The sequence below is a fragment of the Hyla sarda genome, unplaced genomic scaffold (assembly GCF_029499605.1).
Source record: "Hyla sarda isolate aHylSar1 unplaced genomic scaffold, aHylSar1.hap1 scaffold_467, whole genome shotgun sequence".
Classification (NCBI taxonomy): domain Eukaryota; kingdom Metazoa; phylum Chordata; class Amphibia; order Anura; family Hylidae; genus Hyla; species Hyla sarda.
The window spans coordinates 118,479-131,891 of NW_026610480.1; the positions used below are offsets into that span (position 1 = coordinate 118,479).

Here is a 13,413-nt window from a genome sequence, read left to right on the forward strand (position 1 = left end):
GGCAAAATGGACAGAGTCAAGAGGACCGTGATGTACAAGGAACCCCGCAAGGGTGGGAAGGGAATACCCGACATCCCCGCTCTGCTGAGGGCCTCCTTTGCATGTGTCACGGTGCAGCGGACTCTTGTAGAAAAGACTGGCTCAGCGGGCAGGTCCATGTCTCGCTTGCTTCTCATGCCCCTCTGGAGACAGCTGGGCTGGGACAAGTGGGACAGCTCCATCCCTTACAACTGGAACACTCCCTGGTTCTATGGGGATGTTGTCCGGTTTGTGAGGGAGCACCAGCTGGAAGGACTGAAACCAGACCTATGGAAGCCAAAGACAATCCACAAGCTCATCCGAGCTAAGGACTCGACCGAGCTGGTTCCGGGACTCCCCGCAGCCACTGCAGAGACAGTTTGGAACAATGTGGCCTCAAAGCGGCTTACCAATGGACACAAGGACTTGTCGTGGATGGCCGTCATGGGAGGTCTCTCTCTCAGGTCATTCATGCATGCCCGCAACCTGTGCAAGACCCGGTACTGCCCCCGTTGCCCCTACGTGGAGGAAACATCTTTCCACGTGTTTTGGCAGTGCCCCTTTGCACAGGGTCTGTTGGACGCCCTAGAACAGGAACTCAGAGACTCAGTGCCCAGGAGCTGCCTATCGTACCATTCGGTGCTTTACGGCCTGTTCCCTGGGACCCACGACGTGGAGGCCATCCAGGAGGCCTGGCGCCTTATGAACTGTTTTAAGGACGCAGTGTGGCTCTCCAGGAACCGCCTCGTGATCAACAGGGAAAACATGTCCGTCCGGGACTGCCGCAGGTTCATCAAGAACCTGCTTAGAGACTATTCCATCTTGGACAGCTCGGCCGTTGATGAGGAAGAAGAGGAGTGAAGACCCCTCTCCTTCTCCCATGTCTCCCTGAAGATACAGCCCAACAGTTTGGCCCTGTGATCCGCCCCCTCCCTACCCCCACATAGTCGCCCACACCCCTACCCCGATCACAGATTGTATTATTTGGTTTTTGTTTGATCTCTTGTGCTTTTCTATTGCAGGATTGAGCTGAATGTTAGAGTAGCATGGTGTGCGATGTATAGCTTAGGGAACCTTTGCTGTGTATTGTACTATCATGCTTTGTGTGACTGTAATTTATTGTACGACTTGTAATGACTGAACGGAAAATAAAGCTCTTTCAATCAAAAAAAAAAAAATCTGTTCTTATCAGTTTAATATCTGATACGTCCCCTATCTGGGGACCATATATTAAATGGATTTTTGAGAACGGGGGCCGATTTCGAAGCTTGCTTCCGTCGCCCTATGCATTGACCCGATATGGCAGTATCTTCGGGTACAGTGCACCACCCCCTTACAGGGTTAAAAAGAAAGATTCCTACTTTCATTGCTACCTGCTTGCTGGCTAGCCAGCTAGCCAGCCCTGTGGGCCTTGCTGCTGCTGCAGCCAAAAAACAAAAGGTGGTGCTGCTGCTGCTTCTGCTGCTTCTGCTTCTGCTTGTGTCTGGCCGCTGTTGGAGCGTCCAGGCACAGGACTTCTGCTGCTGCTGACTAAATGGCCTCCTTAATTGGATCATTTGAGTAGCCAGCACACCTGTGCAGGTAGGGCATGACATGATAGGCAGCTGCCTTGATAGCGGGTGGGTGCTGAATGTTCCTAATTGACAAAATAAGATTAATGCTTATGAAGAAATATAAAATCTCATCCCTTCCCCAATATCGCGCCACACCCCTACCCCTTAATTCCCTGGTTGAACTTGATGGACATATGTCTTTTTTCGACCGTACTAACTATGTAACTATGTAACATAACATGGGGGGGGGGGGGGTCTCCTGGCTGTTCACACAGGTGTGTCATTGCTGTACATTGACCATGCATTGCTTCTGTGGTATTGCAAAGGCAAAGACAAATGCTTCCAGCCATCCATTGCACTAATGGATTGGTCATCAGCTGGCTGTCTATGTCCCGCATCAATATAGACCAAAGTACAGAGGGTTAGGCTATGCTATTGTGCACCTACCTAATGCATCAGAAGGTGCGAGGCCCTTGCTAAATTCTGTGCACAGACTTTGAGATCTATACTTTAGACTGTATCTAAACCTGCTCCAACATGGACTGACATTCTGGCCTACTTTCAGCCGATGCGACTTGTCTGTCGCTGAACAGTCGCTTTTTATGTATTCAGCACCTATGTATAATGTTGTAAAAATGCTCTAGAAGCTAAAGTCGCAGAAATGTCACACATATTTGGCCTGCAACTTTCTGTGCGACAAATTCAGACAGGAAAAATCAGTATAAATCCTTAGAAAATTATCCCCCAGTGTCTCCATCTGCTGGCGGTATTGAATAAGTATTGCTGCACTGATGGGGTATGCATTAGACGAAAAAAAAGAAGAAAAAGAAGAATAATACGCCCAGAAAAGAGGCGAAAAGGAGAAAAACGTAAAAAAACGTGAAAAAAAAGTAAGAGGAAGAGAAGGGAAAAAAAGGTGGAAATGGGTTTAAAAGTGATTTCGGCGGAGAAATATATATATATATAGATATATAGATATATATATATATATATATATATATATATATATACGCGCACACACACACATATATATAAACGTATTCTCCGTTGAGATATTGCAGCCGCTGCTGTGTCCAGGCCCAGGAGCCTTAGCACTGTGCTGTGATGTCACTCAATACCACTGACATCACTAGGTGTAAACAACATCTCTCCTTTGCTGTGTATGTGACTATGGAGCTGTTTGGTGATGTCGTCTATTATGGCCTTCATAGAAGCAACAGGAGATTGTTGCATCCATCTAGAACCCTCAGAACTACAGTGCTATGATGTCACTCACTTCCACAGGCCTTGCAGAGTGTAAACAACAACAACCCAGCTTTGTTGTGTATGTAACCATAGGGATTTGTGATGTCACCTAGAACCTTCAGAGCAGCGACAGCTTTATGAGGAGCATCAGCACTGCTCTGCCTGAGCAGAACCATCACCGCCATAGGTTGTCAAATAACCCGGATTTAACCCACACAGGTAAGTCCAATGGGGTGCAGGCATGTCCTCTATGCTTACAGCTTCCCGTGGGTGTTGGTTTGATACCGTTTGGGGACAGCCAAGGAGGCATCTGCAGGCAACAAAGGTAGGTGTGTGCTTGTGTGTGTGTTTCCTATGCAGATCCTAAGCCCAGTGTCACATGCAAGTAGGAGGAGTAAGAAGGGTTCCTGGCAAATCCGGGTTATGGATTGCATTTAAAAAGGCCCCGTGGGAGTGCAATGGGCCCCTGTCTTGCTGCTTAGCAATAATGGTATGGGTTTAGGTTCTGCTGTGTGTACTGGTGGTTGACTGCCCCCCAGCCCAGAGTGTGCATGGAAAATTGTCTGGCAGCCTCCCTGACAGCAAGCAGTGATAGTGCCCATGAAGGGCACCTTGTTGGGCCCGCCCCTTTCACGGTTATCGCTTCTCGGCCTTTTGGCTAAGATCAAGTGTAGTATCTGTTCTTATCAGTTTAATATCTGATACGTCCCCTATCTGGGGACCACATATTAAATGGATTTTTGAGAACGGGGGCCGATTTCGAAGCTTGCTTCCGTCGCCCTATGCATTGACCCGATATGGCAGTATCTTCGGGTACAGTGCACCACCCCCTTACAGGGTTAAAAAGAAAGATTCCTACTTTCATTGCTACCTGCTTGCTGGCTAGCCAGCTAGCCAGCCCTGTGGGCCTTGCTGCTGCTGCAGCCAAAAAACAAAAGGTGGTGCTGCTGCTGCTTCTGCTGCTTCTGCTTCTGCTTGTGTCTGGCCGCTGTTGGAGCGTCCAGGCACAGGACTTCTGCTGCTGCTGACTAAATGGCCTCCTTAATTGGATCATTTGAGTAGCCAGCACACCTGTGCAGGTAGGGCATGACATGATAGGCAGCTGCCTTGATAGCGGGTGGGTGCTGAATGTTCCTAATTGACAAAATAAGATTAATGCTTATGAAGAAATATAAAATCTCATCCCTTCCCCAATATCGCGCCACACCCCTACCCCTTAATTCCCTGGTTGAACTTGATGGACATATGTCTTTTTTCGACCGTACTAACTATGTAACTATGTAACATAACATGGGGGGGGGGGGGGGGGGTCTCCTGGCTGTTCACACAGGTGTGTCATTGCTGTACATTGACCATGCATTGCTTCTGTGGTATTGCAAAGGCAAAGACAAATGCTTCCAGCCATCCATTGCACTAATGGATTGGTCATCAGCTGGCTGTCTATGTCCCGCATCAATATAGACCAAAGTACAGAGGGTTAGGCTATGCTATTGTGCACCTACCTGATGCATCAGAAGGTGCGAGGCCCTTGCTAAATTCTGTGCACAGACTTTGAGATCTATACTTTAGACTGTATCTAAACCTGCTCCAACATGGACTGACATTCTGGCCTACTTTCAGCCGATGCGACTTGTCTGTCGCTGAACAGTCGCTTTTTATGTATTCAGCACCTATGTATAATGTTGTAAAAATGCTCTAGAAGCTAAAGTCGCAGAAATGTCACACATATTTGGCCTGCAACTTTCTGTGCGACAAATTCAGACAGGAAAAATCAGTATAAATCCTTAGAAAATTATCCCCCAGTGTCTCCATCTGCTGGCGGTATTGAATAAGCATTGCTGCACTGATGGGGTATGCATTAGACGAAAAAAAAAGAAGAAAAAGAAGAATAATACGCCCAGAAAAGAGGCGAAAAGGAGAAAAACGTAAAAAAACGTGAAAAAAAAGTAAGAGGAAGAGAAGGGAAAAAAAGGTGGAAATGGGTTTAAAAGTGATTTCGGCGGAGAAATATATATATATATATATATATATATATATATATATATATATATACGCGCACACACACACATATATATAAACGTATTCTCCGTTGAGATATTGCAGCCGCTGCTGTGTCCAGGCCCAGGAGCCTTAGCACTGTGCTGTGATGTCACTCAATACCACTGACATCACTAGGTGTAAACAACATCTCTCCTTTGCTGTGTATGTGACTATGGAGCTGTTTGGTGATGTCGTCTATTATGGCCTTCATAGAAGCAACAGGAGATTGTTGCATCCATCTAGAACCCTCAGAACTACAGTGCTATGATGTCACTCACTTCCACAGGCCTTGCAGAGTGTAAACAACAACAACCCAGCTTTGTTGTGTATGTAACCATAGGGATTTGTGATGTCACCTAGAACCTTCACAGCAGCGACAGCTTTATGAGGAGCATCAGCACTGCTCTGCCTGAGCAGAACCATCACCGCCATAGGTTGTCAAATAACCCGGATTTAACCCACACAGGTAAGTCCAATGGGGTGCAGGCATGTCCTCTATGCTTACAGCTTCCCGTGGGTGTTGGTTTGATACCGTTTGGGGACAGCCAAGGAGGCATCTGCAGGCAACAAAGGTAGGTGTGTGCTTGTGTGTGTGTTTCCTATGCAGATCCTAAGCCCAGTGTCACATGCAAGTAGGAGGAGTAAGAAGGGTTCCTGGCAAATCCGGGTTATGGATTGCATTTAAAAAGGCCCCGTGGGAATGCAATGGGCCCCTGTCTTGCTGCTTAGCAATAATGGTATGGGTTTAGGTTCTGCTGTGTGTACTGGTGGTTGACTGCCCCCCAGCCCAGAGTGTGCATGGAAAATTGTCTGGCAGCCTCCCTGACAGCAAGCAGTGATAGTGCCCATGAAGGGCACCTTGTTGGGCCCGCCCCTTTCACGGTTATCGCTTCTCGGCCTTTTGGCTAAGATCAAGTGTAGTATCTGTTCTTATCAGTTTAATATCTGATACGTCCCCTATCTGGGGACCATATATTAAATGGATTTTTGAGAACGGGGGCCGATTTCGAAGCTTGCTTCCGTCGCCCTATGCATTGACCCGATATGGCAGTATCTTCGGGTACAGTGCACCACCCCCTTACAGGGTTAAAAAGAAAGATTCCTACTTTCATTGCTACCTGCTTGCTGGCTAGCCAGCTAGCCAGCCCTGTGGGCCTTGCTGCTGCTGCAGCCAAAAAAACAAAAGGTGGTGCTGCTGCTGCTTCTGCTGCTTCTGCTTCTGCTTCTGCTTGTGTCTGGCCGCTGTTGGAGCGTCCAGGCACAGGACTTCTGCTGCTGCTGACTAAATGGCCTCCTTAATTGGATCATTTGAGTAGCCAGCACACCTGTGCAGGTAGGGCATGACATGATAGGCAGCTGCCTTGATAGCGGGTGGGTGCTGAATGTTCCTAATTGACAAAATAAGATTAATGCTTATGAAGAAATATAAAATCTCATCCCTTCCCCAATATCGCGCCACACCCCTACCCCTTAATTCCCTGGTTGAACTTGATGGACATATGTCTTTTTTCGACCGTACTAACTATGTAACTATGTAACATAACATGGGGGGGGGAGGGGGGGGGGGGGGTCTCCTGGCTGTTCACACAGGTGTGTCATTGCTGTACATTGACCATGCATTGCTTCTGTGGTATTGCAAAGGCAAAGACAAATGCTTCCAGCCATCCATTGCACTAATGGATTGGTCATCAGCTGGCTGTCTATGTCCCGCATCAATATAGACCAAAGTACAGAGGGTTAGGCTATGCTATTGTGCACCTACCTGATGCATCAGAAGGTGCGAGGCCCTTGCTAAATTCTGTGCACAGACTTTGAGATCTATACTTTAGACTGTATCTAAACCTGCTCCAACATGGACTGACATTCTGGCCTACTTTCAGCCGATGCGACTTGTCTGTCGCTGAACAGTCGCTTTTTATGTATTCAGCACCTATGTATAATGTTGTAAAAATGCTCTAGAAGCTAAAGTCGCAGAAATGTCACACATATTTGGCCTGCAACTTTCTGTGCGACAAATTCAGACAGGAAAAATCAGTATAAATCCTTAGAAAATTATCCCCCAGTGTCTCCATCTGCTGGCGGTATTGAATAAGCATTGCTGCACTGATGGGGTATGCATTAGACGAAAAAAAAGAAGAAAAAGAAGAATAATACGCCCAGAAAAGAGGCGAAAAGGAGAAAAACGTAAAAAAACGTGAAAAAAAAGTAAGAGGAAGAGAAGGGAAAAAAAGGTGGAAATGGGTTTAAAAGTGATTTCGGCGGAGAAATATATATATATATATATATATATATATATATATATATATATATATACGCGCACACACACACATATATATAAACGTATTCTCCGTTGAGATATTGCAGCCGCTGCTGTGTCCAGGCCCAGGAGCCTTAGCACTGTGCTGTGATGTCACTCAATACCACTGACATCACTAGGTGTAAACAACATCTCTCCTTTGCTGTGTATGTGACTATGGAGCTGTTTGGTGATGTCGTCTATTATGGCCTTCATAGAAGCAACAGGAGATTGTTGCATCCATCTAGAACCCTCAGAACTACAGTGCTATGATGTCACTCACTTCCACAGGCCTTGCAGAGTGTAAACAACAACAACCCAGCTTTGTTGTGTATGTAACCATAGGGATTTGTGATGTCACCTAGAACCTTCACAGCAGCGACAGCTTTATGAGGAGCATCAGCACTGCTCTGCCTGAGCAGAACCATCACCGCCATAGGTTGTCAAATAACCCGGATTTAACCCACACAGGTAAGTCCAATGGGGTGCAGGCATGTCCTCTATGCTTACAGCTTCCCGTGGGTGTTGGTTTGATACCGTTTGGGGACAGCCAAGGAGGCATCTGCAGGCAACAAAGGTAGGTGTGTGCTTGTGTGTGTGTTTCCTATGCAGATCCTAAGCCCAGTGTCACATGCAAGTAGGAGGAGTAAGAAGGGTTCCTGGCAAATCCGGGTTATGGATTGCATTTAAAAAGGCCCCGTGGGAGTGCAATGGGCCCCTGTCTTGCTGCTTAGCAATAATGGTATGGGTTTAGGTTCTGCTGTGTGTACTGGTGGTTGACTGCCCCCCAGCCCAGAGTGTGCATGGAAAATTGTCTGGCAGCCTCCCTGACAGCAAGCAGTGATAGTGCCCATGAAGGGCACCTTGTTGGGCCCGCCCCTTTCACGGTTATCGCTTCTCGGCCTTTTGGCTAAGATCAAGTGTAGTATCTGTTCTTATCAGTTTAATATCTGATACGTCCCCTATCTGGGGACCATATATTAAATGGATTTTTGAGAACGGGGGCCGATTTCGAAGCTTGCTTCCGTCGCCCTATGCATTGACCCGATATGGCAGTATCTTCGGGTACAGTGCACCACCCCCTTACAGGGTTAAAAAGAAAGATTCCTACTTTCATTGCTACCTGCTTGCTGGCTAGCCAGCTAGCCAGCCCTGTGGGCCTTGCTGCTGCTGCAGCCAAAAAACAAAAGGTGGTGCTGCTGCTGCTTCTGCTGCTTCTGCTTCTGCTTGTGTCTGGCCGCTGTTGGAGCGTCCAGGCACAGGACTTCTGCTGCTGCTGACTAAATGGCCTCCTTAATTGGATCATTTGAGTAGCCAGCACACCTGTGCAGGTAGGGCATGACATGATAGGCAGCTGCCTTGATAGCGGGTGGGTGCTGAATGTTCCTAATTGACAAAATAAGATTAATGCTTATGAAGAAATATAAAATCTCATCCCTTCCCCAATATCGCGCCACACCCCTACCCCTTAATTCCCTGGTTGAACTTGATGGACATATGTCTTTTTTCGACCGTACTAACTATGTAACTATGTAACATAACATGGGGGGGGGGGGGTCTCCTGGCTGTTCACACAGGTGTGTCATTGCTGTACATTGACCATGCATTGCTTCTGTGGTATTGCAAAGGCAAAGACAAATGCTTCCAGCCATCCATTGCACTAATGGATTCATCATCAGCTGGCTGTCTATGTCCCGCATCAATATAGACCAAAGTACAGAGGGTTAGGCTATGCTATTGTGCACCTACCTGATGCATCAGAAGGTGCGAGGCCCTTGCTAAATTCTGTGCACAGACTTTGAGATCTATACTTTAGACTGTATCTAAACCTGCTCCAACATGGACTGACATTCTGGCCTACTTTCAGCCGATGCGACTTGTCTGTTGCTGAACAGTCGCTTTTTATGTATTCAGCACCTATGTATAATGTTGTAAAAATGCTCTAGAAGCTAAAGTCGCAGAAATGTCACACATATTTGGCCTGCAACTTTCTGTGCGACAAATTCAGACAGGAAAAATCAGTATAAATCCTTAGAAAATTATCCCCCAGTGTCTCCATCTGCTGGCAGTATTGAATAAGCATTGCTGCACTGATGGGGTATGCATTAGACGAAAAAAAAGAAGAAAAAGAAGAATAATACGCCCAGAAAAGAGGCGAAAAGGAGAAAAACGTAAAAAAACGTGAAAAAAAAGTAAGAGGAAGAGAAGGGAAAAAAAGGTGGAAATGGGTTTAAAAGTGATTTCGGCGGAGAAATATATATATATATATATATATATATATATATATATATATATATATATATATATATATACGCGCACACACACACATATATATAAACGTATTCTCCGTTGAGATATTGCAGCCGCTGCTGTGTCCAGGCCCAGGAGCCTTAGCACTGTGCTGTGATGTCACTCAATACCACTGACATCACTAGGTGTAAACAACATCTCTCCTTTGCTGTGTATGTGACTATGGAGCTGTTTGGTGATGTCGTCTACTATGGCCTTCATAGAAGCAACAGGAGATTGTTGCATCCATCTAGAACCCTCAGAACTACAGTGCTATGATGTCACTCACTTCCACAGGCCTTGCAGAGTGTAAACAACAACAACCCAGCTTTGTTGTGTATGTAACCATAGGGATTTGTGATGTCACCTAGAACCTTCACAGCAGCGACAGCTTTATGAGGAGCATCAGCACTGCTCTGCCTGAGCAGAACCATCACCGCCATAGGTTGTCAAATAACCCGGATTTAACCCACACAGGTAAGTCCAATGGGGTGCAGGCATGTCCTCTATGCTTACAGCTTCCCGTGGGTGTTGGTTTGATACCGTTTGGGGACAGCCAAGGAGGCATCTGCAGGCAACAAAGGTAGGTGTGTGCTTGTGTGTGTGTTTCCTATGCAGATCCTAAGCCCAGTGTCACATGCAAGTAGGAGGAGTAAGAAGGGTTCCTGGCAAATCCGGGTTATGGATTGCATTTAAAAAGGCCCCGTGGGAGTGCAATGGGCCCCTGTCTTGCTGCTTAGCAATAATGGTATGGGTTTAGGTTCTGCTGTGTGTACTGGTGGTTGACTGCCCCCCAGCCCAGAGTGTGCATGGAAAATTGTCTGGCAGCCTCCCTGACAGCAAGCAGTGATAGTGCCCATGAAGGGCACCTTGTTGGGCCCGCCCCTTTCACGGTTATCGCTTCTCGGCCTTTTGGCTAAGATCAAGTGTAGTATCTGTTCTTATCAGTTTAATATCTGATACGTCCCCTATCTGGGGACCATATATTAAATGGATTTTTGAGAACGGGGGCCGATTTCGAAGCTTGCTTCCGTCGCCCTATGCATTGACCCGATATGGCAGTATCTTCGGGTACAGTGCACCACCCCCTTACAGGGTTAAAAAGAAAGATTCCTACTTTCATTGCTACCTGCTTGCTGGCTAGCCAGCTAGCCAGCCCTGTGGGCCTTGCTGCTGCTGCAGCCAAAAAACAAAAGGTGGTGCTGCTGCTGCTTCTGCTGCTTCTGCTTCTGCTTGTGTCTGGCCGCTGTTGGAGCGTCCAGGCACAGGACTTCTGCTGCTGCTGACTAAATGGCCTCCTTAATTGGATCATTTGAGTAGCCAGCACACCTGTGCAGGTAGGGCATGACATGATAGGCAGCTGCCTTGATAGCGGGTGGGTGCTGAATGTTCCTAATTGACAAAATAAGATTAATGCTTATGAAGAAATATAAAATCTCATCCCTTCCCCAATATCGCGCCACACCCCTACCCCTTAATTCCCTGGTTGAACTTGATGGACATATGTCTTTTTTCGACCGTACTAACTATGTAACTATGTAACATAACATGGGGGGGGGGGGTCTCCTGGCTGTTCACACAGGTGTGTCATTGCTGTACATTGACCATGCATTGCTTCTGTGGTATTGCAAAGGCAAAGACAAATGCTTCCAGCCATCCATTGCACTAATGGATTCATCATCAGCTGGCTGTCTATGTCCCGCATCAATATAGACCAAAGTACAGAGGGTTAGGCTATGCTATTGTGCACCTACCTGATGCATCAGAAGGTGCGAGGCCCTTGCTAAATTCTGTGCACAGACTTTGAGATCTATACTTTAGACTGTATCTAAACCTGCTCCAACATGGACTGACATTCTGGCCTACTTTCAGCCGATGCGACTTGTCTGTTGCTGAACAGTCGCTTTTTATGTATTCAGCACCTATGTATAATGTTGTAAAAATGCTCTAGAAGCTAAAGTCGCAGAAATGTCACACATATTTGGCCTGCAACTTTCTGTGCGACAAATTCAGACAGGAAAAATCAGTATAAATCCTTAGAAAATTATCCCCCAGTGTCTCCATCTGCTGGCGGTATTGAATAAGCATTGCTGCACTGATGGGGTATGCATTAGACGAAAAAAAAGAAGAAAAAGAAGAATAATACGCCCAGAAAAGAGGCGAAAAGGAGAAAAACGTAAAAAAACGTGAAAAAAAAGTAAGAGGAAGAGAAGGGAAAAAAAGGTGGAAATGGGTTTAAAAGTGATTTCGGCGGAGAAATATATATATATATATATATATATATATATATATATATATATATATATATATATACGCGCACACACACACATATATATAAACGTATTCTCCGTTGAGATATTGCAGCCGCTGCTGTGTCCAGGCCCAGGAGCCTTAGCACTGTGCTGTGATGTCACTCAATACCACTGACATCACTAGGTGTAAACAACATCTCTCCTTTGCTGTGTATGTGACTATGGAGCTGTTTGGTGATGTCGTCTACTATGGCCTTCATAGAAGCAACAGGAGATTGTTGCATCCATCTAGAACCCTCAGAACTACAGTGCTATGATGTCACTCACTTCCACAGGCCTTGCAGAGTGTAAACAACAACAACCCAGCTTTGTTGTGTATGTAACCATAGGGATTTGTGATGTCACCTAGAACCTTCACAGCAGCGACAGCTTTATGAGGAGCATCAGCACTGCTCTGCCTGAGCAGAACCATCACCGCCATAGGTTGTCAAATAACCCGGATTTAACCCACACAGGTAAGTCCAATGGGGTGCAGGCATGTCCTCTATGCTTACAGCTTCCCGTGGGTGTTGGTTTGATACCGTTTGGGGACAGCCAAGGAGGCATCTGCAGGCAACAAAGGTAGGTGTGTGCTTGTGTGTGTGTTTCCTATGCAGATCCTAAGCCCAGTGTCACATGCAAGTAGGAGGAGTAAGAAGGGTTCCTGGCAAATCCGGGTTATGGATTGCATTTAAAAAGGCCCCGTGGGAGTCAATGGGCCCCTGTCTTGCTGCTTAGCAATAATGGTATGGGTTTAGGTTCTGCTGTGTGTACTGGTGGTTGACTGCCCCCCAGCCCAGAGTGTGCATGGAAAATTGTCTGGCAGCCTCCCTGACAGCAAGCAGTGATAGTGCCCATGAAGGGCACCTTGTTGGGCCCGCCCCTTTCACGGTTATCGCTTCTCGGCCTTTTGGCTAAGATCAAGTGTAGTATCTGTTCTTATCAGTTTAATATCTGATACGTCCCCTATCTGGGGACCATATATTAAATGGATTTTTGAGAACGGGGGCCGATTTCGAAGCTTGCTTCCGTCGCCCTATGCATTGACCCGATATGGCAGTATCTTCGGGTACAGTGCACCACCCCCTTACAGGGTTTAAAAAGAAAGATTCCTACTTTCATTGCTACCTGCTTGCTGGCTAGCCAGCTAGCCAGCCCTGTGGCCTTGCTGCTGCTGCAGCCAAAAAACAAAAGGTGGTGCTGCTGCTGCTTCTGCTGCTTCTGCTTCTGCTTGTGGTCTGGCCGCTGTTGGAGCGTCCAGGCACAGGACTTCTGCTGCTGCTGACTAAATGGCCTCCTTAATTGGATCATTTGAGTAGCCAGCACACCTGTGCAGGTAGGGCATGACATGATAGGCAGCTGCCTTGATAGCGGGTGGGTGCTGAATGTTCCTAATTGACAAAATAAGATTAATGCTTATGAAGAAATATAAAATCTCATCCCCTTCCCCAATATCGCGCCACACCCCTACCCCTTAATTCCCTGGTTGAACTTGATGGACATATGTCTTTTTCGACCGTACTAACTATGTAACTATGTAACATAACATGGGGGGGGGAGGGGGGGGGGGGGTCTCCTGGCTGTTCACACAGGTGTGTCATTGCTGTACATTGACCATGCATTGCTTCTGTGGTATTGCAAAGGCAAAGACAAATGCTTTCCAGCCATCCATTGCACTAAT

At 46.6% G+C, this 13,413-nt stretch overlaps 5 non-coding genes and 1 pseudogene across 5 annotated transcripts; all 6 read left to right on the plus strand.

Annotated features, from left to right (window-relative positions):
• The first annotated feature begins 1,168 nt into the window (after positions 1 to 1,168).
• LOC130336091 (U2 spliceosomal RNA) lies at positions 1,169 to 1,349 on the plus strand (annotated as a pseudogene).
• Positions 1,350 to 3,454: 2,105 nt separating this feature from the next.
• LOC130336077 (U2 spliceosomal RNA) lies at positions 3,455 to 3,645 on the plus strand. Its single transcript, XR_008877573.1, has one exon. It is a non-coding gene; the product is annotated as a U2 spliceosomal RNA (small nuclear RNA).
• A 2,096-nt stretch (positions 3,646 to 5,741) lies between these two features.
• On the plus strand, positions 5,742 to 5,932 carry LOC130336133 (U2 spliceosomal RNA). Its single transcript, XR_008877610.1, has one exon. It is a non-coding gene; the product is annotated as a U2 spliceosomal RNA (small nuclear RNA).
• A 2,110-nt stretch (positions 5,933 to 8,042) lies between these two features.
• On the plus strand, positions 8,043 to 8,233 carry LOC130336134 (U2 spliceosomal RNA). The gene has a single exon (XR_008877611.1). It is a non-coding gene; the product is annotated as a U2 spliceosomal RNA (small nuclear RNA).
• A 2,104-nt stretch (positions 8,234 to 10,337) lies between these two features.
• On the plus strand, positions 10,338 to 10,528 carry LOC130336135 (U2 spliceosomal RNA). The gene has a single exon (XR_008877612.1). It is a non-coding gene; the product is annotated as a U2 spliceosomal RNA (small nuclear RNA).
• Positions 10,529 to 12,626: 2,098 nt separating this feature from the next.
• Positions 12,627 to 12,817, plus strand: LOC130336137 (U2 spliceosomal RNA). The gene has a single exon (XR_008877613.1). It is a non-coding gene; the product is annotated as a U2 spliceosomal RNA (small nuclear RNA).
• The last annotated feature ends 596 nt before the right edge of the window (positions 12,818 to 13,413 follow it).